This window comes from Alligator mississippiensis, chromosome 3 (assembly GCF_030867095.1).
Source record: "Alligator mississippiensis isolate rAllMis1 chromosome 3, rAllMis1, whole genome shotgun sequence".
Taxonomy (NCBI): domain Eukaryota; kingdom Metazoa; phylum Chordata; order Crocodylia; family Alligatoridae; genus Alligator; species Alligator mississippiensis.
In genome coordinates, this window is record NC_081826.1 from 167,385,538 (window position 1) to 167,412,369 (window position 26,832).

Sequence of the window (26,832 nt, forward strand, 5' to 3'; positions counted from 1 at the left end):
TGTTGATTTCACACCAGACACCAGGTCATCTTCTTTCTACAATTCTAAAGACATTTTCCTCCCACCCAATAATAAAGTGAATTGTTTAAATTTTTCTAATGGTTTCTTTTTTTCCCAAACAGCAACAACTCCCACTGCTTTTTACTTCAGGATTCAGGCTATTTTACAGAATGTTCATTATAATTAAATGAATACAAAAATTAGTGCTCTGTTCTCTCTCCCTCTCTCTCTCTCTCTCTCTCTTTCTGAGACTAATTTACATAATTTGCTTTGTAGGCAGAATACATGGAATTTGCACAAATATGATAAAAGAGGATGGGCTTAATGCCCAGTTTTAATATTTGTTTGTGTTCTGTAAAGTGAAATTTGGCTGCCACGTGGCACACAACTCGCACTACAAGTACTCCCACATCGTGGTTATTGTGTGAATGGGATAGAAATAATAGAACAGAATACACCTAAGAACTTGGTGCCTATTCCAACACCATATGAAGGATTCTTAAAGTGTGAGTAATTGTTTGTAGCCACTCTGAGACTCCTCTATGCCCTCTTGGCATATGCAGGAGAAAGCAGAAGAATACTAGAACATATTGCTCCCTCCACAATGCTTTCTTTGGAATGGGAATATCAGCGTGTGAAAGCTCAAAGCAAAATTTTTCACCATTGTCTTAGGAAAACCTGTCAACATGCTAACTGTAGCAGACTTCAACACTTACTGGGCCAGATATGAACAGTTGTAATAATGGTGTACTGTGTAAAGGCCTTCTTTTGTGGTGTTTCCAGTAAGGGATCTTATTTCCTGTGATGTGCTTTCTCTATTTCTAATACATTCCTTATGATGAAGTTATCAGAGGGATGGGGTAATGGGTAGGTAATGCTAGCTCTGTAATGTCATCTATACTGTATCATCTTACATGTGGGAATATATGATATGTGTATGTATGCTAGAATGGAATCATAGAAAAGTAGGGCTGGAAGATGACTGCTAGAGGTCCCAAATTCAACCGCCTGATTGAGGCAGGATCATCCCAATACAAACCATCCCATAGGAGTCCTGACTAACTTATTTCTAAAATGACATAATCAACCATTCTCCATAAATAATGTGTATTACCAAAAGCACCTTAACCTGCCACAGATAAAGCAGGGAGATAAAGGCTGTCAGTATCCCACTGCTGCAAGGAGAGAGTCAGGGAAGGGGGTGATGAAAAAACATAGGAAGTTACCCTATAATTTTAAATTTATTATAGCAAATTTGCTTGTAATTTAAGATATGTTTCAATCTGGACAGGGGACAGATTCTGCTAGGCTAAATTAAGTATCTAATCCAACGACGTAATTGGCATTGTCCACTGGGACATAGCAAACAGTCAAGCAATGGTTACAAATATTTTGAAAGCAGCTACAAAGGAAGCAGTGTCTAGTTTTAACCACTACTTATATCTACTAGTCAAATGAATGTATTGTTATTTCTTTTGTTGGGAGAAGCTGCAAAAGAATCAATGCCAGCACTTAAGTCTCTGAGGGTGTGTCTACATGTGCAAATAATCTGGGAAGAATCTACTCTCAAGTAAACTACACAACAGTAAACTCTTCCAGACATGTGTCTACATGTACAGAGATGCAGGACCAGATTTTGTACTCCAAGCAGCAGACTGCTCCTGCTCCCTGTGGCCCTACAATAGGTCCCTGCAGCAGCCAGGGGGAGCTCTAGGTTCCCTCTGGGTGTTAGCCCAGGGACCAGGAGATAGCTGTTAGGAGTGTGCGAAGTGGGCGTGATTCGATTTGATTCGGATCACTGTCCCTGATTCGATTCGGCCAGGTCCAAATCTGAAGATTCAATGCTGATTTGGAGAATCGGTGATTCGGACACAGACACAGCTTTAAATCTTTTTCCTACATACCTTAAAGTACCAGTGGGGTTTGTGAATGCTATGATGCTGGGGCTCATGGATCGTCTCACTGGAGTGTGGGGGGTCCTCCATGTGCTCGGAGACAAACCCAGAAGTGGACCAGAAATACCTCCTTGTCTATTTCCGGGTCCCCTGGGGAGTGCCTGGGGGGCACCTTTGCACCCCTCTGGCTCAGTGATCAGCCACAGGGGGACCTTGGGTGCCCCCCCAGACCCAGGAGGCACCAGTTGCTGGGCCAGGAGGGCGTGGGGGGGGGCCCTGCGCACTTCCTGGTGGACCCGGAAGTGGACTGGAAGTGCCTCTGGACCATTTCCAGGTCTGCTGCCAAGCACTCTGGGGAGCCCTCTGCACTCCTGTGGGACACTCCATGTGCCCCAGCATTGCAATGTTCACGAGCTGCCTGCTACCTAGAGGTACTTAGGAAAAATATTTAAAGCTGTGTCTATGTCCGAATCGCCGAATCTTTCCAAATCAATTCAGAGGATTGCAATTCGATTTGGAGAAATTAAAGGGTCCTCTGATTTGATTCGATTCGGATTCAGCCATCGAATCGGGCCAAATCTCCGCCAAATCAAATCGGGGACTGAAGATTTGCACAGCCCTAATAGCTGTCTTCTGGTGCAGGCTGGGACATTTCTCTCTGCCCCTGGGAGCTACTTGCTGCCAGGGTGGGCTCTGCCACCAGAGCCCGGATGGTGACAATGTCCCCCTGGCCTGGCAGCAGGGAGCTCCCAGCTCCTGCTCCATGTTCATGGGGCCCTGGCTGAAAGATACTTCTCTCCCACCACCAGCTCCCTGGTCACTGACACCACAATCATGGAGCTGTCACTGGGAGACAAGGATCTCCTAGCCCGGGTCCCACGACTGTGGGGCTCGGGTTGGGAGATAAGGATCTCCCAGCGCCAACCTCATGACTGCAGACCTGGACTGGTAGGTAATAAGCTCCCAGCACCAGCCCCATAACCATGGAGCTGGTGCTGGGAGAGGATTTCCCAGTGCTAGGCCCATGATCACACAGCTGGTGCTGGGAGATGAGCATCTCCCAGACCCGGACCTGCAATCATGGAGCAGGGCCTGGGACCTCCCTGCTGCTGGGGCAGGGGAACCTTGTCCCCACCTGGGCTCTGGTGGCAGAGTCCGCCCTGGCAGCAGGCAGCTCCCAGGGGCAGGGAGAAATCTCTTGCCCCCTGCTGCCTGGCTGACCAGGAGCACACTTGTTCCTGGTCAGGCGTCTACACATGTGCTACTGCACAGTAAGTAATCTTGAGTAAATATGCTACTTGCATTTGCAGGTAGCAAATTTACTCATAGTTGGAGCCAATTACTGCGCAGTAAGCATCTACACATTTAGACATGGATGCTTACTGCACAGTAATTAGCTCTATTGTGCAGTAAAGTGTCTTGTGTAGATGTGCCCTGTGAGACTCAGTGGGGTAATGCATTGAGTTTGCCTCTCTTTCATGTTAAAAATGCCCATATATTTACATTTGATATTAATCAGATCTCATATTTTGGGATCTTGGCTGATTGATTGCCTCTGGGATAAGGAGTACTTGATGTCTCCTCCTGTGCAGGTGCATTTTGGTGGTTTTTGCTTTCCTTTGAAGCATTAGGTATTGGCCAATGATGGAAGCAGATTAGCATGGGGCCTGTTCTTTTCATTTCCCAAGCTAGGCAAGGATCATTTTCCCACATAATCCATCTCTTCTCAGTTCAGTGGAGTGTCATACATAGGTGGCATTTCTGTCCTTCGAAGTATCTATTTTTCTACTGTAACTGTGGCTGTTAACCCGATTTATTTTACAACTATATCATATACTTTTATACATTTTAGACCATTCAGAAAAGTCTCATCACTCAAAGGTTTCCAGAAAGTAAGAAGATAATGTGGGCCAAATTTAGTTTAATATATTTTTGGTGCAATAATTAATTTAAAAGTAATATAATCTTAAAAAATATAAAGGCACATTTTTACTTACGTATATAGCAATCATAACACCAACATGCTTGGACAGAGGTTGGAATGGCAAACTCTACAGACAGAAGTATGGAGCTATTGTTTCAGTGGCTATATCTACAAATATGGCATCATATAGCCCACACACACTATAGTCCCCATCCAGAACTAATCTTCCTGTGTTTTATAGGATTGTTAACTTTAACTTCCCTCAGTCAGAGCTGATTCTCACATTTTGGTTTTTTCTTTATCCTTTATTGGGTTTTTTTTCAGTGGTACAAGCAGTTTCTACAAAATGGAGAATTTCCACAGGAAGGTATTGACTTTTCCCAAAATGTCAAGTTTTACATAGCAAGAAAATGTTTTGTGTGGAGTTAAGCTGCAGAGAAATATTTTGACTTGTTGAGACAAATTTAAAATATTTCACTTTGACTCATTTTGACAGTCAGCTGAGTACCCCTGAGCTGTCAGTGTTTCATGAAAGTTGTCCAGGTGCCTCATGCTGCCTTCTACTTTCTGTAGGCTTGGATCCCTGGGTGAACAATGTCTGCCATGATAGCCCACAGTCTCTCTTCTGAACCACAGTCATGCATCATAGGTGTCATAAGACCATGAGATACCTACACTAAACGTTGCACCATGGGAGCTCAGATAGACACAGTTCAGTGTAAAACAAATCTGTTCAGAAACGCAGCATTTTGCAAAATTATATTCAATATTTTAGTGTATCATTCTGGTTTGGAATAAAAACAAGCATCTAAATACCAGAGCTTTCTCTAGAATAGAAAGTGGAAATTTGAAAGAGCTATTTAGCTACACTTCAGATTTGTTAAATGAGCAAAGACCTTCCACAAATCACAGGAGAGATGTACTTCCTCTGCCCCACTAATTTTTAGTCACTAAATTAATAGGCAATTCAATGCAATTAAGAAACCACAGTGTGAAGTGGAGATGCTGAAAAAAAACTGTTGGAAATCTGGGCACTCAGCCTAAATAACAGGTACTGATAATCTGATTCTTCACTTCCCTGCAGTTGGAGTAATCCATTTCCACCAATGCCAAGTGATTTGCATTCTGATTGGTAGCTTTTTTTTTTAGGTTCACTGCACAGCTCAAATGACCACGCTAACTGCAGGGCAGAGACAGGCCAACAGACAGGCACAGCTGGAGCAGAAATCTCTTCTCTCTCTTTACATTTCACCTTCTTACCTTCAGCAAATCTTTCCCCCCTTGAATGTGTACTCTGAGGATGACTCAGTATGAAAGATGTTTTGAAAAATTTGAAGTGCATTCTATTGGTTTGATGGGCACCACAGCTGTTACAGTTTCCAAGGCATTTGTCCCCTGTAGTCAACTGAGCAGCTGGAGGATGAGACAGCAGGAGGCAAGACAGTCCATGATATGTACCATGTTTTGCATTTAGGATTAGTCATTTCAATCTCAGCAAACTTTCAGACCTTAATTAACCCCCACAATTTTCCCAGGGGTTGCAGGATTACATCTATCCTCATTTCATAGCTGTGATAGAGAGACACATTTCAAAGCCCCAGTTCTTTACACAGCCGAAGCGTGGTGTGAGGATAGTCCCATTGACTTTGGTATTGTGAATGCTAACATTGCTATTCTATGGTAATTGATTCTTAGTGAATTTTCATATCAAATTTGCTCCATTTTGAAGTGAAAGGATTTTTGCTTAAAAGGTCATGGTTAGAAACTCAGCTTGGGGTCTTATCCAAATAGGGACCTCCTCGCTTGTGTTTCAGTTCATCACCAGACATCACACTAGAAATGGATCTCAAGTAGGATGCAGGGCCAGATTTAAGGTTGTTCATTGAAACTTATCTCTGATTTTTCTCTGCATTCCACAAGGTTGTTTGTTTAAGTAATAACAAATATTGTTGTAATAATAGCAACTAATAGTGTTGTTTCATTTTAAACAGTTGTTAACAGCTATATGACAATGGCACTTCATGTCCATTTCCGAGGTTCTTTTCTCCCTCTCTCAATTTCTGTGTCAGTACCTCTCAGCAGTTTGGCTCATTGGCGGTATCTTAAGTGGAATAACAGGCTTACAGAAATGCTAACTGTGGGCTCCCAGAAATGTTTAGAATTCAAATGTTCCTGTCTTAGGAAATCTCAGAAGACTAGCAGACCTGCTTCTAGCTCTTATGCTTACCGTACTATCCCTTAGTCAATGGAAGTTGATCAAAATAAAATAGGTTGAGCAAGCATTATCTTAAACAACTTGTGTAAAGATGTATAACAAAGTTTACTTGTAAGTTAGAATGATTATTGTGAGTTATGTCTAATCAGTAAATTGTTGATGCTCATTTTCATAAAGATTGGTATTCCTGTTTTTCATTGTATATAAATTAATAACTTGTAAGATATTTTCATTGATCACACTAAGATTGTATAAAGGAAGGATTAATCTGTTTATTGTTATCTGCTGGAATACATTTAATTTACTTTACATTTAAATTCACATCCTTATCTGCATCGTTGGTAGCAAAGCCACTGATGGATGTTAATATTGCAGTATCAGTTATAACATTGAGGTGCCTTAAGTCTACAACATAATCATTTTTATTTGTATTGTGGAAGTGCCTAGCAACCCCATTTATGAAGCAGGTCTTCATTTTACTAGATGCTCTGTTAACACAGCATATGGAGGATAACCTCATCAGTGGATATTAAACTAGACAGACAGTAAGCAGTGGAGACTCAAAATAAAGACTTCTTAGGCCTCTGAATGCTGGAGAGGGGCAGAGAATAGATCACTCTGGATATGCCCTGCTTAAATCTCTTCCCCATACCATCCATTTTTTGTCACTGTGTTACTGTATCCTGGGCTAGGCAGACTTGTGGTCTGACCCACTATGGTATTTCTTTTGTTCTTACATTCTTAGAACAAAAAGACTTGCTAAATGCCTTGACAACCTGGAAGCAGTTTCTTCATTGCTCTGAATGTTGTGCAGCCATTTGCTTCTAGTAAAAGTAAATGGAACATGCCATCAGCCTGATTTAATAGCATTTTATTCCTATCTGGCATATGTGGAAATGACTACATAGCTATATTCTTCCTCAGACCTGATGAAGAATGCCTTGCATTCAAAAGCTTGTCTAACTTTATCCCAGCTATGCAGTTGGTTCAGTAAAAGATATTACCCACAAAAATCCTTGCCTCTTCCATAGCTATAAGAAGGCAGGGTAGATTTGCATCTTATAGACTAAATAAATCAGAGGTGCATAGCATAAGCTTTTGTAAGCAGCAGGCTTACTTCATCAGATGCCTGACTTCAGACTAACGCAGCTAACTATCCCTTTCTACATAGCTATAAGACAATGGAGAATCAGGCCCTTGAAGACTATAAGCATTTCTGGAGGGAACTGTCCAAACTGATTCGCACATCATCTGCCAGCAATATCTATTTTCAGACTGGGACTTCTTGGTATATCCATAAGTGTTGACTTAAATGTCAGGCCAGTGTCAACATACATCACTGTCCTATAGGGTTGTCTAGAAGTATTACATTAAGAGAAATAAAAAATAAAATGCTTTATTCTGTTTGCAAGATTTAAAATTACCTCAAGACACCAGCGTGCAAGAAGAGGACTGATATCAAGCTGAGCTTAGTGTAAAAAATCCTGTTACTTTAGTTAAGGGGTTTAGTTATAAAGTTAGAGGTTGTGATGGTTCTGCTTTCCAATCCCTTAAGCTCTTTCTAAGAGGTACTGGGATGAACTATCTTTTTAGAAGATGCTCTTTCAGTATGCCCGGAATCTCTAAAAGGAAAGATTGTTTTTAAAGGAACAAAATCCTAATTTACTATACAATCTACTTTACAGTGACAATAATTGCAACTGTCATACATATGTCTAAGTGCAAATTCAGTGCTCTGCATCCATCCTCAGTTCTTGGTCAGCAAAGGGGCTGTTTGCTCTTTCTTATGCAGAAACTTTCCTGCCTTTGCTCTTTCAGCTATACACTGTACAAACAGCTACCTTTTCTTGGTGATGCTTGCTAATGGTCAGTGTCATGATTTTGTAGCACTCCCTTGTTAAAATATTGCCAGCAAGCCAAAGAGAATTGTATTGCCTATGTTACTTGCTTCTTAAGAAGTTGCTCCATCTCTCGGGGATGCTACGGATTTTTCCCTGAAATTTTGAGTTAACTTTATTATTTTGAATTGCTTTTGTCTAGCTCTAGTGCTGAGTTTTCAAAGTTCTCAAGCTTCACACCTGTCACACACTTGTATGGAAATTTTGGAGATTCAAGAAGCCAGCCCCTGTAAAGATTTAACATATTTAAGCCCATCACTATAAAGGTTATCGAGCACTCTCAGGGTCTGCTTTCCAATTACCACTTTACCCTGCCTTAGAAGATGCCACTTCTCTACTGATTCCGAAGTATACTTACTTACAAGTGTGCGACTAATAGATTTGCACTGAACTCGGATCTTCTGCAGACTCTTCAATTTTTTTTCCTTTTGAGAATAATTGAATGGTTAATTTGGGTGGCCTAGCAAATATCCAGGCTATAAGCATTTTGCTGTGTCACAACCCTTTTGCCCATGAATTCTCAAGGTGTAATGCAAGGTGACAGGACTAATGAGATGCAAGTTGGGAGCGCTTCCCAGTTTAATGGAAAGATCCCCCCTGCCTCCCTCGCCAGGGATCCAAAAGCTTCTAGTCATTGGAATCTTCCTGGAAACCAATGTGTAGTAAAGCTTAGGAATAATCTCTCTGATAATTAGTGTTATTTTGCTTAAACCTCAGGAAAATGGGAAGAGAAGAGATATAAGGATTAAAATTCTATCCACCCATAAAAATGAGAGTAGAATTTGAACTATGTCATTAAATCATTTGACTACTTGTTTACACTAATTAAACCTGATTTTATCATTTGCTTTCACTTTTACTCCGGAGACTGCTGGAGGCCTCCTGTTCCAGGAGTTATCAGATAAGGGACATGAATTTCAGGATCCTAATCCTATTCCCACTAAAACAGATGGTTGGTCAGTGGTTCTGCTGGGAGTCATCTTCTTCTCATGTCTCTATACCACATTTGACCATTATGTTATATATGCTTGAGCTCATTTGTTGTACATTGTGAGGGCTTTCACTGTACATGTGCCTTCAAACAGCAGGTGTTGCACAGTCTGAGGTTCTGTACTGCAGTCATAGATGGTTGGGCCAAAGGTATAGCCCAGGGGTAGGCAAAATACAGCCCATGGGCCAGATCTGGCCCATGCAGGGACTTTATCTGACCCACACGGGCCCCTCAGTCCTGCCTGGCCCAGCTGCTGTTTGACACATGGCATGTCCCACCTTCCTTGGGCATGCAGTGGGGCTGGCGCAGCTCTGCAGCTGCACTGCCTTTCTAGGCAGCCCATGTGGCAGTGGCTCCTTCTGGCTGCTGCTTACTGGTGGGGACCCGTGTGCACAGCCCCAACACTGGCCTGCCCTGTGCCTACTCCAGATGCACCCACCTGCACTGAACGGCGGCAGCAGCTGCAACAGCCAGACAGAAGCTGCTGCTCAGTGTGAGAAAAAGCAGTCCCTCCACTTCACTGTTGCTGGGTCCTTCTTGCTGTAGCCTCCTGGATTGCCTGGGCACAGGCTCCAGGCAACTCCCAGAAGGGCCTGGCAGCAGTGAGGGTGAGGAGCTGCTTTCTCCATGCTGTGCAGCAGCTTCTGCCCAGCTGCTGATATTGCTTAGCGTGCACGGGTGGCCTGGAGCAGGCTTGAGGTGGGCCGGGGTCAGGGCTGGTCCATGCCGGCTGGAGTGAGTCCTAAGTGGGCATGGGGCTAGGGATGAGGCTGCAGCTATGAACTGTTGGCAGTGGTGGGGAGGAGCTACAGGGTGCATGGGCTCTTGGTTGTTTGGGTGGGGGGGGAGGGGGCAGTGCTGACTGGCCATCAGCTGCTTCCCAGAACTGCCTATGTGGCCGGCAGGCCCAAATAATTGTCTGCCTCCGGTGTAGCCCTACTTCTTCATTAGTTCCTTGGAGGGTCTGACTCTGGTACATAGATGGTTGAGACATTGCCACCTTTGCCATGGTTCATCAGCCCCTGGTGGTAAGGAATTGGCTGCTGGAATTTTCATTTTTCCACTGTCAGGTATTTTTCAGCCTCTCATTCCACATCTGTACTTGTGTCTCCTTGGGTGTAGCATCAAGAGTTTGGGTGCTGGTGAGGAAGCTCCTGTGTGACCTTGTTTGAGTGTTGCAGAATGGTTATACAGTGGGTGTCTCGCATATTCCACTGGGCGTGGGATCTATGCATTGAAACGGGTAGATGTGCTGGAAGAATGAGCCAGATTCCCAGCCCAGGAAACTGTCATTTACATTAGTCCAATGAAATGGATTGAAAAAGGTAGATGAAACCGATCAGAATCAAAGGATGAAAAATTGGAGGCAATCCTACAAGGTGACAAGTGCTATCAACTTTTACCAAAGTCTGTGGGATTTCAAAAGCTTCAATATTGAGCCCATGATATATATATGTCACCAACAGAACACTTCTTCATTAGTGTTCATTAAAGTATACAGCGTTTTATAGTAAAAAGAAAAAGCCACTTAGTATGTTACCTACTATATTGTTCAGCTTTTTTTTTTTTTAATGCAGAGGAAGCTTTTTTGTCGCTGCCAGTGTAATCTCTCCTCTCTGTTTCCTATTATGCAGCCTTATTTTAAAACGGACCCAACAAATTAACATTTCAATGAATATAGACTAAAATAAAAACCCTAACTAGGAAGAGACGCAAAGCTATAATTCAAATATCTTAGTGTGCCAGGAAATGTGTTTGGCTGAGTATAAGGGGTTGCATCTGCTTTGCTTTATTCCCATACACAACAAGCTGCCCATGGAGACCGCCCCCCTCCTTCTCTTCTTCATTTATATATTGTTGATATGCTGCCAGGGGAAAAAAAAAGCCCAGTTAATGTTTTTCTATGTGGCCCCATCACCCGCATCATAAAGGATACTCATTGCCTCCCAGTTCAGAGTTACAGGGCATTTATGGTAGAAGCTTCAGTTTGTTTACTGACCAGTATATTCCCAAGATACTTGGCAACCCCATCACAGAAATCCTTTGTGGTTTGATCCATCCTAGCTCATGATGGATGAAGATGAGAGAAGAATGAAAGAGCTCCCGTCTGGGAATGAAAACCTCAGCTGTTTCTGGGGGGGTTGTTTTCATTGGTTCTGAAAATCTATTACTTTTCTCTTTCAAGTAATTCCTCTGCAGACATGCTATTTTAATAAAGCTCAGCAAAATGGCTGAAGCTAGAGGGAAAAGTGTTGGGGTGGCTTCAAAGCGATATGCTTTTATGTTATGAGCCTTCTCTGCTCTGCCTCTGATTTCATTTTCTTTTGTGGGATGGCTTCATTCTTGGTTTATTTTTGTTTTAACTTATTGTTTCCCCCTCTAAGAAAAGGGATATAAGGCAGCGTATAGTTTATATGGATGCCAGTCTCTCAGGGGGAGTCTGGTCACAAATATTTTGCTGTTTTATAGTGGAAGCTACTCTGTGCACTGGGGTGAATGCACTGTGTGTGATCTGCCCTCCTTGTAGTATTGCGTGGAGTGAATGCTGCAAAGTGAGCTTAATCCTTTAAATAAATAAGGCTTTATTCTCCTCCTGTAACCACACTTTCTCTTGAATATCCTGTCCCTATAATATCCTTCCTATATGTGCTGATGTACAGTGTGGGTTATCCAAAAGGGCATCAGTCATTTAGCAGAAAGGCTTTTGTGCATCTGTAAACTGCAGAACCACCATTGCATATCTTAGCTCCAGATTAAAATTCTTGCCCATCACAGCCTAGGAGAACAAGCCAAAAAATATTTATTGGCCAATTCCTTTTGTGTCTGATGAACAAGACAATCCTTTGGTTACAAGGGAGAGCAAATTAGGCTTTAGTGGATCAGCTCATGGGTTTGGTCTTCAGGGAGTGACCAACCAAGCCAATTACTTGCTTTCCTTGAGGTTTGAATCTCTTTATGTCTACCTCTCCTGAATCCAGATGAATATGTCCATAACAGTAACTAGATGCGTTGGCATTTGGCAACCTCTGCCACAGCTGTTCCTTCTCTGCCACACAATAGGATCAGGGTAGGTTGTACCAGAGCCTTGTACAGATATAGGATACAGGGGGTAAAGAGAATTCTTGCATTATCAGTACACATGAGTGAAGGAAGCATCCTATGAGTGAAGGAAGCAAGGGGGCTCCTCTCCCTTTAAGCCCCAGGCTGCACAACCTATCTCAGTCCCATTTATAAAGGCCAGCTGTAGAGAGGGGACCGTGCAAATTCTTGTTAAGGCTGATGCTATTTTGCAGCCCTTCTTCAGCAAAGGGTAATTCCAGGGGAGATTTTACCTCAGGGAAATGTTGAACTGTGTTAAAAAAGTTTTAATTTTTTGCATTCAGGGGAAATCAAAGTGACAGCTCTCAATTTTCCCACCTAGAAGGCTCTTCACAGGGAGAAAAGGAAATGGAGAAGTGCATCCCTAGTGGGTTTCTGGGAATTTAGAAAATTCAGTTTCTGTTTTCCTAAAACAATGTATTTTCCAGATTTCATTTCCTGCAAGCAATGTTGCTTATTTGACTTTATCAGCTCTGAATAAAAAAAATAAAGCAAACCCACAAAATTCATTGCAGGAAGTGGTTTGTTTTACCTGCCCATCCCAGAGAGAGCGCTGCACCTACTTGCACCCAGACCACACACCTTGGAGAGCTCCACATCCATGCGGGTAGTGCATAATCCCTTAAGAAAGCCAATAGCTGACCCCATTAATTGAAATAGTTGAATGAGTTGATTATTAAAATGCAACAATACACTCTAGGGGCTTGGTATGTCTATGTATGTATGTGTACACTAAAAGAAAGCAAAATTATGTAGAATCAACAGTTTAATACATTCACAGCATCTTCATACATCATCCTACTTCTTACCTTGCTTTCCTGTTTGTATGTATATTTTATTCATAACAAATAAACATTTCGATTCAAATAAAAATCAAAGCCAGGAATGACAGGTTGCTTTGTGAGAATCTGTAATTCAAAAATCTCCAAGTGCTGGGAAATGTTGTGGGTGCTCTCTGAAAAACCTTATCTGCTCTTCTTATTCACATCAACAACAATCTACCCACGGAGATTGCTTCTTTCTGCTAGCCTGGAAATTTGACAAAAGTTGCCAAGGGATAAAAAGGGCTTCCCATTAGAGAGTGGTGTGGGGATTGGTTAGGGAACTTGCACAGACTAAGGAAGTGCCTAGATCATTTTATCACCTATTTATATCCCAGAGTGTAAAGTGCAGAGTGCTAATGAATTGTCAGTTTATATAATCTGCACCAGCAACTCTAAACACTTGGTGATCATGAATTGGGGCCTAAAAATGTATAGGATTGGCATAAAACTGGTGATTTTCTTTCTTTTACTTTTTGTTTTCGATTTTTTAGCATTGACTTAGTTCACATATTCAGGCTTCAAGAAAACAACAAAGGTGTGTGTGTATGCATGTGTGTGTGTCCACACACATGTACATATTTTAGTGGAAGCTGACCCTTCTCACTTAAGTTGACATCTCCAGTTAGGTGATATGCGCCAATCAGCCAGTGAGGATCATGACCTTCAAACAAGTTTTTGGATGATAGCAATATACTGGAAGAACTGAAATAGCCTGATAGAAAGCAGGGCATCCAGACAGGATGATATAGTTGTCAAGACTTGATAGAATCACAGTAAGCCCAAGGAACATGGGGAGCAAAGGATTTTATAGCTGGTAGGAAGGAAATGACTTGAGGCAATCAGGCTATAGGAGACAATAAAGAGACATGATGTTTATAAACTTAAGAAACAGGGAGGACATTTGATAGAGAAATCTTGGGGCTTTTAGGATACTTTTCTCCTTCTATTGAAGGGCTTCCACTTTCTCCAGAAGTCAAACCCTACCATTCCTTGTGTTATCAGCCTAACCTTTCTTTTACAACAGGAAAAAAATAGCATTTTTTTGAGAATGTGTTCAAACTAGAGATGTAAAATTAGTGGAAAGCTGTCTTAATTTCTAGCTGACTTTATTCAAATTAGCTCTCCAAATGCCCACAAGGTCACATCTTCTGCCCAGGTGTCTCAGATGTGACTATGAGCTTGCCTGATCCCAAGGAACCTTCACTATTAGACTAAGTGATGCATTGAACTGTTTTAACATTGATCTCTGACTTCACCTAGATGTGCATATTTATTGGACATTTCAGAATATAATAATTGTATTAGTCCAATTAAAACTAGTTTCTAATGACATGGAAAAACAGAAACTTTATTTTTATGCATTTATATTCAGTGCTAAATGTAGCAAAAATAACATTTGCTGGTTTCTAAATTATTCTTATTTACAATTTTGTTTCATGTAGTATCCACAAAAGAGAGGCCAATACCTCATGGTAAGACTCCTTTAAAAATATTTAAACAAACTTTTTTTTCACTTTGATCAATTTTTAAACTTTCTAATAAATGAGTCCTGTTATGCAAATAGCATTAATCTTTGACATACTTTTTTTTGTACAATATTGTCCCAAAGGATAAAATCATGGTTTGATTATGCAACACTAATTCATGTAAACAGTATTTTTTTTTACCTGACAAATTTATGAGTGAAATTCTGCATGCACTAATATCTACAACGGTAAAACTTCACCTGTTTAAGGACTGCAATAGAACTGGTCAGAAATTGAGGGATTTTTTTCTGCATAATCAATTTTTTTTCAAAATATGAAGATTTTCCAGACAGCACACATTCTTTGTTTAAACCCCCCTCCCCAAATCAGAATTTTCCATTGAAAAACAGTTTTGAAAGAAAATTTGAATATCTCTTAGTTGAAAGTTCAATCCTCTATCTAAGTCTTATGCATTCATTTCTGGTTCTCCACAGTTTTGAATGATGGTACCCAATTTCAAGTTCCTGATCTTATTGGCTAGGGATGGAAATTACACATAAATCGGTATAAGTGATTGGTACCCGGTTGAAGTCTGTAACAGAACAGAAGTTCAGTGCACATAAACCACTTTCAAAATGGCTCAAACTGGTGTCAGATAAACTTGGCTGGATGCAGTTTCAGGCTTAACTGATTTAGGTTAAATTGGTTTATTAAACTTCTGTCCCAGATCCCTTCCAGATTCAAGTTAATCCACAGGACCCCAGCATCATGCTTTGCATTTTCCCTGGAAACCTCTCCTTGCAGTGTGGGCAGGCTAGCCTTGGCCCAAACTGTCTGGTCTAGCCAAGTAGGGAGGCATGTTCTAGTGCCCCCCAGCTTCTGGCCTAGGCAACTGCACACATGTGGATTCAATCATTTCTGCCATCAAAAGTGAATTTTTGTTCACTTGCTTGTTGGTTCAATCTACACAGCTTAGACAAACCTACAAAGACTGAATTGATTCAGCCTCAGGTTTTTTGACTGTTTGTACTTAGCCATTAAGGCTTATGCATGTACTTAGCTTTACTTATTTGACTCTTCCCATTGTGCCATACTACTCAAGCAAGAAAGACATACTGGGCATGTCTACAGGAAACGCATACTGCACAGTAGCCTAATAACATTGTGCTGTACCGTGCCAGGTAAAACCTTGTGCTAATACACTACTGTACAGTATTATTAACCTACTGTGCAGTAAGTGTCACTAAAAAACTGGCTGTGCCTACTGCACAGTAGCATGAGTTACTGCACATTGAATTATTACTTGGTTAACCAATTACTAAACTTAATGTGCAGTAACTAGGGTGCATTAATAAACATGTAGATGCACCCATTGTGAGCTTACATCATTTTTGGGCGGAGGTTTACATGGTCACTTGAGTATAATTATATCTGCACAAATGCAAATACATTTTGAGGAATCTTGGAAAAATCACTTGTTTAAGCCTTGTATTTCAGTTTTACTGCAATGCATTTGAGCCAGAGTAATCAATTTTTCCGTGTCCATTGTCTGTATGTTTTTTAACACTAGGATGTTATCTTTTTATTATTTCAAATTCGCTTGTGCCATTCACCATATATTTTTCAGACTGATCTTAAATGCCCTTATAAAATCAGTTATATGCACCTTTTTTTTAAAGGTATGAATACTGCAGAATGTCAGCACTCTTCCTTCAAAACTGTTCAAGAATACAAATATTTTCTTCCTCAACCCTCCATCTAGGTCTGTATTTACAAAAAATAAAATATAGATCTAATTAAATTATTTTCCCCAGAGGGCATTCAGACAGTGCAAAATGAATACTGATCCACCTCTCCCTCTTTCACAGACATTCTAATGAAACAATTATTTTGCTGTAATGCTAGGTTTGTATTCTCTCAACAAGATGCATATTATGTTCTAACGTCCTGGGAGTTATTATATCCTTTTCCAAAACTCAAAACCCTCCTTCCAGTGTTTTTTAATTAGCTCACGTGCAGTCTGCTCTTGCCCAGTACTCACCTCTATCAAAGCCTCACAGAGCAGCTGCCACTGTGTTGAGCGTGCTGCACCCCTCCGTAATTATTGGGACAGCGATTCTGTCTCGCACTGACTCGGTATTTTAATTTGTCTCTGCTTATTGACAGCAGCGAGTGTCATGCATGCAAAAGGAGCATATAGGATGGTTAATATTTATATATGCAAAAAGAATATGGAGAGTAGCTTAATACTTTGCTTTGTATGAAATCTTTGTTATCTACAGTTTCTGATGTTTTCTGTCAAGAAATTTTTGAAATTAGCCCTTTAAAAGAAGATTGTGACTGTCAGAAACTCTTAATTTAGTCCTGTTTGGCTTGGTTGTGTTTTAAGGTTCCCTTCAAAGCAAAACTGGGAGTAATAGAAAAATATTCTGAAGGGTTTGGATTTTGCAGATTACATTTCCCTCTGCATTTCCTTAAAGCTTTTTTCCTTTTAGACACCCTGGGGCAAAGGAAATGGATTGCTTTGTGTTGCGAGCTAGCAAGTTATCCCTAGGTTCAACGTATAGTCCATGGTTTCAGTTTTAAAAGCCTTTTTGCATACAAAGAAATCTGGAGCTGAATTCAGATTGCATGTAGACCTGTGGGAGAGACTGCACAGTTTCCTGCCTTCTTTTCTACTTACTGAAGTCAATGGCATGATTCTCATTTAGTGGTTTAAGTTGAAGCTTTGGGTTACAGTCTTACAGTCTCTTTGTTGAAGTCCTGTGTCACTAGCTGACACTATATTGAACAGCTCTCTTCATATGCCTATATTGCTTCACTAGTGCCTTGTAACATTCACTGCCACGCCACAGTATTTAAGCTAGCTCACCTTCATCATTCTGCCTGGTCAGTTCTGCTGAGGCAAAGTGTCTTGGCCAGCTATACTTCCATGTTCAATGCTCCTCCTATGAGAAATGTCAGAATTTGGCTCAGGGATTTAGACTCAGATCACTACACAGTGGGAATCAATTCCAGACAGATTGCAAAATATATTCAGAGACAGCTAGCCAATAAGAATGTAGCATGTGACTTGAATGTCTAAACAAGCTGAGCACAATTTATATGTTGAAAAATCACAGTAAATCCCTTTGCAAGAAGTCTACACCCCAAGAGTTAGTCAGAGATGTATTCAGCTGACAAACTGGAGGAAATTGTGATCCCCTAACTCATGGGTAAATAATGGACAGAAAAAGGGGCAAATCTCCTCAAAAGAATTTTGTGATATTCATGGTTAACTTAACCAGTAAGTGTAGACAAATTGAAATTTCTCCCTCCTGAATGGAGATAGTATTGAAAAATGGCTCTAGATTTGTGACTCAGTAACACTTGCCTTTCTGGGCCCCACACTTGGTCCCTGTTTCCGGAACCAGATATGTTCAGTTTAAGAGCAGCATATTTGTGTTTTTCCAACCAGCTATCATTTTTCAGACGGATTCTGCCAGCCTGAGTCGAGCTTAGTTTTTCCATTTGGCACATCAACCCATTATCAGAGGCCAAACTGGATCCTCAGGGAGATCTGGGAAGAGGCTGTACTTCAAATCATGACTTCAGTACAATCCTTCTACCCTGGATGAGTTTGCGTAGGTGTAAATGATTTGGAACTCGGGCACAGGAGTGCGACTGGGCACCAGAAGGACCGGAGTGCAGTTCACCTCCCAGTAGCTATAGAGGGCTAATGGCAGTGAGATTCAACACTCTGAGGCTCTGGGAGCACTCGGAGCATAAAGGACTCATGTAAAGACTGTATGCAGCATAGCTGGGGAAGTCAAATTTACCTGTCTTCTAATCTGAGGCTGGAGGATAAAATCTTAGTCTTAGTGAGACCAGACTTTTCTCAGTATTTGTGACCTCTGCACCTTGGCTTCTATTTTTGTTCGGGGGTTGGTTACCATGCTGGTAATCTATCCTGTTTTTTGGGGGGATTCCCTGGGGATCCTATCCACAACCAGTGATATTTTGGCAGGGTTTACATTGTGCTGCTACTGCTAAAATAGGGTTTGGGACACAAACCTTTTGGCCCTCTCCCCAGGTGAGACTGAATCATCATATGTAGTGTACCATACATTTTTCCTTTGAATACCATTTCATGTCCTTGCTAACACCTGTCAACCCAAGCATAAGGCTATCTTGTACTGTTATACACTCAGAGTATTGGCTTACAGAGCATATATAAAAGAATATTAGTCTTTGCCTCTGAGACCAGCTACATTAAAAGAGGAGGCCCAAAAGGGAGTCGGGGAGACATGCTGTGCCCTGGGGAAGAACAAAAGTGGTTGAGGAAGAGAATAGGGAGAATTAATAGCATTTTCTGGAAGCTTCCTGTTACCAGTTGAAAGAGAGAGAGAGAGAAGCCTGACATGGGAACTAATGAGGTGAAGCAGACAAGGCTGGCTCTGGGGTTAGAGATGATGGGTGCCCTAGGCAAATCACTTTCTGAGCGGCTAAAAAGTTTTGCAACATTTTTCCATTAGGACGTCTTTTTTTTCCTGGAGAGAAAGTGGCTGGAACTTTCTTTTCATGCTGTGCCTGTCTCTAAGTGCCCTTTGGTTTTCATTCTCTTTTCTGCTTGTTTCCTATACTAAGTACTTTTTTATGATTCTGAGAGCTTGAAGTGACCAGGGCACATGCCAGAGAAGGCTGGGAAGGCAGGAATTGTACTGTCAGCAGACTGAACTTCTCCAAGCCATGCACTGGTAGCCCATATTTTTCAGGAAAGTTGTAGTGTGTGGATCCAAAATGTGGTCTTTCAGATGCACAAGGGGCAAAACCTTAGCCTAACTCTGTTCCAACTTCAATTGTCCTGTCTCAGTTCTGTACTCAGGGAGCCAAGACCCAACTACCTTTATGGCTGCCTAAAGTGAAGGAGTGGGGGTGGCCTTGCATGTATTCAGTAGATGCTTCACCCAGATGAAGAGAGCTAGGAAGTAACCAAACCAGTTTTTATGGGCTAGGGACAGAAGTTGCATATAAACCAGTTTAAGTGATCAGAAACTGGTTTAAACCTGTAACAGAACAGAAGCTCATTGCACATAGACCAGTTTCAAAATGGCTGAAAATGATTTAAGATAAATCTGGTTGAATATATATTCAGACGTAACTGATTTGGGTCAAACCTGTTTATGCAACTTGCCTTGGACCCCTTCCTGGTTTAAGTGGAACCAGAGTCCTCCAGTGTCCCAGATGCTTTGCAGCCCTATGCTGGGCTGTGCTGTCTACTTCAGACAGCAGGGCTGGCCCCGCCCCTCTGATCCCTAGCCAGAGCAGTGAGGACTGGCCGACAAGGCCGGAGGAGGGGGGTGTGCAGGACAAGTGCAGCTGGGGATGCAGCCCAGTGTACAGGATCAGGGACTCCCCGTGGGGAAACTCTGGCTGGGAGCAGGGGAAGAGGTGTTTTTACCCTCCCCGCTTCCTTTGCTCAAACTCACTGCTGGGTACAACAGGACTATAAATCCCAGAGACACCTGGAAGCAGGAAGATGAAGTGATGAGAAACCCTGCAGAATCCTGCTGCTGTAAGTCTGGACTGCAAATCCCAGAGACCTCGGGGGCAGCAGGAAGAGGAAGTGAACACACAGCCAGAGAGGTTTACTCTAGCACCCCCGAGGTTCTGGCTTGAGCCACTGAGGCATGTGGCTGCATTTCCTGAATCAAAGACAAATGTCTGTTCACTTGTGTTTCAATTTAATCTGTGCAGTTTAGACTAACCTGCAAAGACTGAATTGATTCAGCCTCAGGCTTTTTGACTGTCTGTACTTAGCCATGGAGACTATAGTACTCTGACTTTTGTCACTGTATCTGCTTCTTTGTTTTCATGGAAGAATGATCAATACTTCTTTTCAGCAGGCCTCTTGTAAGACAGAGGAAGCTATCTACTGTTGGTATGTTCTTTTTACTTGCAGCATTGAGAAGGTATTGGAGATCCCACTGGCTGCAGACTGATGGGCTGATGCTACTGAATTTGGGGTCATTTTACTGAAATCAAAGGAGTTATGTGGCTGTAAGATCAGAGTGAGCAGAAATGGCCCTGATAGTTCACGTAAGTTTGTTAAATTGTTGTTAGAAATCCACACCTTATTTCATTTTGTTTGAAAATGTATTGAGGGGCTCTGAGAAGGCTATGAAGCAATAGGACCCCACCTCTTGTTAAGGCTTAAATAAGCACTAAAAAACACATTACACAAAGGCCCTCAGAGATCCCTCAGCTGTAAAAGATATGAGAATTGCAACAAAAATGGTGGTTCCTTTTGGAAAGTAAAGAGACAGAAATATTAAAAAAGGATGACCTAAATGGCTGGGTTTATGTAGCCATTAGCCGACATCACAAGCCATATTTGCCTAGTTTTATTTTTTTTCCTCATGAATTTAATTAGAACCCATTGGTACATTTCAGCTTTTCCAGCAGCTGTAGCTATTGGTGACATCTGCACAGTGAATGTTAACTTTGAATTATGATTTTGCTAGTCTGCATGATTTTTATATGTAAACCCAGGAACCTCTCTTTTTATTATATTAATAACAACATCACCTTCATATTAATCTCAAGGTGCTTACTGTATTTTTCTCAGAGACCGGCCACAAAATATTCCAATGAGAAAAGGCCTAACATGATGTCTGTGGGATTTCCCTTCATTAAATGATTTCTTTCCCCCCAGTGGTTAAACCAACAGAAAAAGTGTAACTGAGTGGAATATTAATTATTTTTTTCTGGTGTCTTTGATGTGTATGGATAGCTTTTATGAGACCTAAAAAACCCCCAATTATTCCTTGAAATATCCCATCTCCAGTCCCTGGCCCTTACAAAATTGCTATGAGCTTCTAGAGTTCTAGAGTAGTGGCCCAAAACACCGTGGGTTAGTTCTCTAATACATTTCAACAATGCACCAAAAGGACCAGAAAGCAGACTGGTTTTGGTAGATTCTATGGTTATCCTTTAATACAGCAAGGTTGTTGGCACTGGAAAAGATGTAGATGGACCGTGGCTGTTCTTGGACAATGGCTAGCAGATGAAGACTCCTTGAGGGTCACAGACAATTGGTAGGTATTATAGATCATCAGAAGAGCTGAATTCAGAATAAAGAAGTCATAACTAGCTTAGCTGCATTTGATGGATAATGGGCACAGCTGGAGGACATAAGCTGACTTAGAATAGCTATTGTATAGAGTTATTACTTATTAATGTTCATAGTGCCAAGAAGTCAAACTCTAATACTATTGTGCTATACTATACTCTGTTGAAACAGCTCCAGGGCTAAGACGCTTGCCATTTAAACAGACAAGGCAAAGAGTAGGAAAAAGCAACAAAATCATTGCATTGGTTAGGTCAAATATTTTTACAATGGCCTAAAGTATATATTTTAATAAAGGAAAATGGATAGCTCACGATGAACAATGATGATTAAAAAACACTCAAAGATGTCAGGTGTTTGCCCCTTTTGATCAAGTATGAGGGAAACAAGCCCAGGGAAAATCATCTCCTTCCCAGTATATCATGTAGGAATGGTGATGTGATCCTAGAAATATGCAACATTAGAAAGAGTTGGGTGAAAGCAACATGCACTTTTGGTGTCTTATTGCAGGGAGAGCACTCACAGAGATGACTGGAAGTGACTCCCCCACCCCCCTTATGTTGTCTAACAAGGTAAACAAAAGAAAAAAGGTGCAGTTAGAACAGGAGTATCCACAGAGTGCAGTATATTAGATGAAATCCTCATTTCATAACTTTATTGGGTAGATAAACAGTTCTATCTTTGGGAAAAACAGCTGTGAAATTAAACCAGCGAAGAAGCAGTTCCTTTTACATAGCATCAGAAGCAGGACCGTGGCCTTTTCCTCTTACGTATAAATATACCTCTGTTACACCTATCTTTCTGTGACAGATTATTAGGGTAATGGATCATGTGTTAGAAGCACCCTTCACTGGCAAGACTGACATGTCATGACACAGAGTCTCTTGGTTTCCATTTACTAAGGAATAGGATCTTACTTGTTGATTTTAAGTTTTGTTCTTTCAAGCTGCAAAATAAATCAGTCTTCCGTTGCATAAGTTATCAAGGTGAGACGCCTTAGTGTAATATATAAATGCTTTTTTACACATGGAAATGGTACACCTTGGAAATCAATTTTATGCTACAGAGTGGTGATGATCATTCTTACTCATCATCTTTGCAGTTAAGACGCCAAAAACAAACTAAGCTATATAATCTGGCAGCTATTGGGTCTACTGCACTTATATACCCAATTAATTATGAATTGTTTCTAAACTAACTGTAGCATTCAGTTCACTGCTGTATTGGCAATTTATGAGTGTCTGTAGTAGATTTAGATCCACAGCAAGATTAAATCATTGTTACTATAGAGGCAACATGTTTTATAAATGATTTGCAGGAAATGTAGCATACCATCTTTTTCAGTGATAACACTGTCCCTCTTTTAGGTAGCCTGAAGCATTTCTCTATGTCTATAGCATATTTTCTTCCACAGAAGTGCACTCTAGGCCAGTTTTCAGAAGTGGTTATGGGTATTTAGTATTTCCTCCCATTGGTTGCTCAAGGCAGGGTGAGGACACTTTCACTTTCTTCTGTTGAAGTAGTTTCAATACCATATTTACTCAAATATAGGATGACCCTGAATATAAGACAGCCCCCCCAAAATTATCTGTGTATGGAAAATTTTATGGGTGCATCAATAGAGATTTTTCTGGACGATACCGATAGCTGATTTTTTTAACAAGCCATATTGGCTGATACCAATCCAATAGCTGATATGCAGCCCTGTAGTATGGAGAGTAGCATCCTGCTGATAAGTCTGTTGTGGTGGAAGGGGCAGGGGGAGGGAAGGGATGTGGGGCAGATAGTGACCCCTGTGGTGAGGGAGGGAGTGGGGATGGGGCTGGGGCAGGGCATGAGGCAGAGCCTTGCCTCATATGGGAGGCCTAGGGGGGAAAGCTCCCACTGTGCATGGGGGGAGGCGGGGGGCATGCCTCCCAACTCTGCATGTGGAGTGGGGGAGGCTGCTTCTGTAGGCTGGGGCTGGGGGTGTGCTGAGCTCTTCCTGGCTGGGCTGGGCTGGGCTGTGCTCGGGGTGTGCAGCAGCAGTGCTGGGAGGGGGCTACAGTGACTTTTGGGGTGGCTCTAACCCCCACAGCCTTCCCTCCCAGCCCTGCTGCTGCCCACCTTGAATATATGCCAGCCCAGCACCTGCCGGGAAGGGCTTGGTGCAGCTCCAGGCCCAGCGCACAAAGGCAGCCCGTCCCACCCCATATGCAGATCTGAGGACATCCCCAGTTCCATCCCCAGATCCACTCCCTCCCTCACTGCGGGAGCTTTGATTTGGCCCTCCCCATGCCCCTTCGCTCCCCCACAACAGACTTACCAGCTGGACCTGGCTGCTCTCCACGCTGCTGGGCTGTGGTTTTGGTTACGTGTGTGCTGTGCAGTGGCTGTGCGCACGCATGTATCATTTATCAGCCACATTATCAGTTACATCAGCTAAAAAAAGTCAATTGCCAATGCTGTCAATTTTCCTTATATTAGTGCCAATCTTGATATGGGACTGATGTATCAATGCACCTCTAATAAATTTGTTATAATTTCCCAGGTATAGAATCTAAATATTGAAGGTTGGCCTTGGATTTTTTCTTCTCCCACTGCTATAGGAAGGAAAATAAATCTGAGGTGTCAGATAGCCCCATCCCCATATCCTTACTGTCAGACCCTGCTCTCCCTGAGCACATGGAAGCAATGAGCAAATTTGAAAACACGATGCGTGATATTAGTCTAAAGCTAAAAGGCTCATGATTTACCATATAGTTTATTAGACTGCACCTCAGCAGAATCCACAGCATTTCAGACCATGGTGACCCCATAGCTCAGCAGTGCTCAATATGTGTGTGTACTCCAGATACCAGCTCCCCTCCTCTCCTCCTTCCCCCACCAAAAAGGATTCATGTGATAATCAGCCTCCCACTCATGACTGAAGCCAGCTGTTCTTGTCACAAGTCCCAGGATCCTCCCAAATTTTATATGCAGATGAGGCACAGGGCAATCTGGTTAGGCTTCACCTCATGGAGCATGGAGCCACACTGACAATAAGCAACAGGCTGAGAAAGGGGGTGACAGAGGGATTCTGAGTGAACTGTTTGGAGTCTTGTTTAGGGATGTTTGCCAGCATTTAAGGCTGGTGACGAAACAGGAATTATTGGAGATGGTAAAAAAAATGTATAGGTCAACTGTGGGAGTGAAGAAGTTGAAATATAGTCAATGCAGTGGCTCACTATGACTTGAAAAAAGAGTCATTACTGAGGGGGACTGCACACAGTAGACCACACTAATCTATCTTTGTGGTAGGTTCCTATCAGTTTGTTTGCCCCAACAGTGGGCTATCTGTTTTATAGTCCTGCTCAGTGTTGACTGCATTTAATCAGCTTTAAAGTTGGTTTCCATTACTGTGTCCATGCTGGTTTTGGTAGCAGTTTAATGATAGGCAGTGCATTTATTGATGATTCCTTTTATGTTAATGTAACACAAGGAGCTTTTTCCCCCTCGTATTTGAGTAAATATGGTAATTAAACATTCACTGAGTCAGAAAGGCAGAAAGAGCATGAGAGCATGGCACTCTAGCTTGCTGATAGTCATAGGAAGACAATGTTGAATTGCAGGCCCAGCTCCCATGCCTATTTGCTAATTTTGTCCAATGACTGTGATTAATGCAAAATATTGTATAAATATTTAAGCAGTAATACATTATCATGTGGAGTGACTACAGAAGGAAGGCTACATTAGGAAGGACCCAAGGATAGTCTATATCTGCTTTGGGAGGTGAGAGACGTGTGTTTCAAATCCCCTTAGATATTGGAGGAAACTGAATGCAGATCTCCTACATCCTGAATAAGTGCTGTACCCACTATAGGATCAAGGATGCTATTCTCACCACCAGGAACACAGACTTTCATGTTGTTAGCTTTTCTCACAAGCACTGAAAACAAAACAATTCATCTTAGGCTAAATAAAACAGTTTTTGTGTTGATTTGGTTAGTTTTGCCTTTGTATGGATGAAAATTTCTGAGATCTGAATGGATTGTTTTTGTTTGTTTGTTTAGCAGAGAAAACAAAAAATCATTTTTTTCCCCTCACTGAACAGACTAAGCATTGGTTTTGCTTTATGACTCTTCATCTTTTTTCCCCAAGATGAACTTTGTGTCTCCACTTTTGTGGAGTAACCACATCTGATTGTGTCACCTATCCACAGGCCAGATTCAGCTCTTAGTTACTCAAGCACAAACTAATGACTCTGGGAGGGGTTCAGCCTTGTCATGTTCTTTTTGTCATCTGCAGCAGCCCAAAATGAATGTACAATGCTACCATTAGGGATTGGAATTATTTAACACTGATCTATTGATTTAATGTAGCACAGATGACTACAGAAGCTACAGAGCCATGGCAAATCTTGTGCAAAATTGTTACTGTAGGTTTACACAGATTGACACTTAGATTTTAGCGCATAATCTTTCCTTCTCTTCTGGAACAGAAACAGGGGCCAACCCTATGAGTTAGGGAGAATGCCTTGATCTCTCCATCTCTTCTCTGGGGATTGGGAACACTGGCCAATCTGAAGGAGGTGTTCAACCTCTTAGACTGATAAGCCTGGAGCTCTGAATACTGATCTCTGCCTCTGTCCATGTGGGAAAATTGCTTTCATGATTTTTCTGGTTCCTTAATATGCTTCTTTGGCTTCCTGCATAAAGGAAAAATCCAATCATGTGAGTTCCTGTCTGAAACTTTCTAAAATTCAAATGGGCTGATTCATTTTCACAGCTTTTCTGATCTTAACCTTGCCTCTGCTCCTCAAAAGAAAGTCAAGATTCTTCCCTTCAGAAACACATGCTGTCCATCACTGTATGTGTATTCTTCTAGTTTGCCCCTGGGTATTCATCATCTGACAAAGCTAAAAACCATAAGCTAATGAATTTTGAATATTAATGTTAGAAAGCTCTGGGGACCTTCTTTGAATTTAATGAGTTCTCTAGGATGTTCTGTGCACAGATTTGTGTTTCAATCTGTTTTTATGCTCTATGGTAAATTTCACTTGGCTCTGATGGCTTGTTGGCTTACCTTTGTATGTTTATTGTCTCTACCTCACTGAGTGTGAAGTCATTTGGATTATTAGTTATGCTGCTAATTTCAGAAAGCATATTTTTATGCTGTGACCTCCTATGGAGCTCCAGTTTTCATTTCATTGTGTATCTGCCTGACCCCTTTTTACAATCATTTCTTTCTTCTTTTACATGGGAAAACAATTTTTCTTGCCTTTCTCTCCATCCCATTTATGCATGTGCACCAGTGACCTGCGTTAACTCCTTTAAAGGTGTACTATAGCATTCAGCTTCTCTCAGTAGTTCAAACCAGCATCAATTTCAGGTCATTGATTTTTGTGTGAACTTGGGACCACTGGCCTCCACTTAAGTCCTACTTGAGCCCCTA

General features: G+C 41.7%; 1 long non-coding RNA gene across 1 annotated transcript in view; it reads left to right on the plus strand.

Moving 5' to 3' along the window:
• The window catches only part of LOC132249462 (uncharacterized), a 123,204-nt gene that overhangs the window by 79,629 nt on the left and 16,743 nt on the right, over positions 1 to 26,832 (plus strand). Inside the window, exon 3 of the long non-coding RNA XR_009460934.1 lies at positions 20,254 to 20,390. This is a non-coding gene — a long non-coding RNA (uncharacterized LOC132249462). The remainder of the gene's footprint in view (positions 1 to 20,253; positions 20,391 to 26,832) is intronic.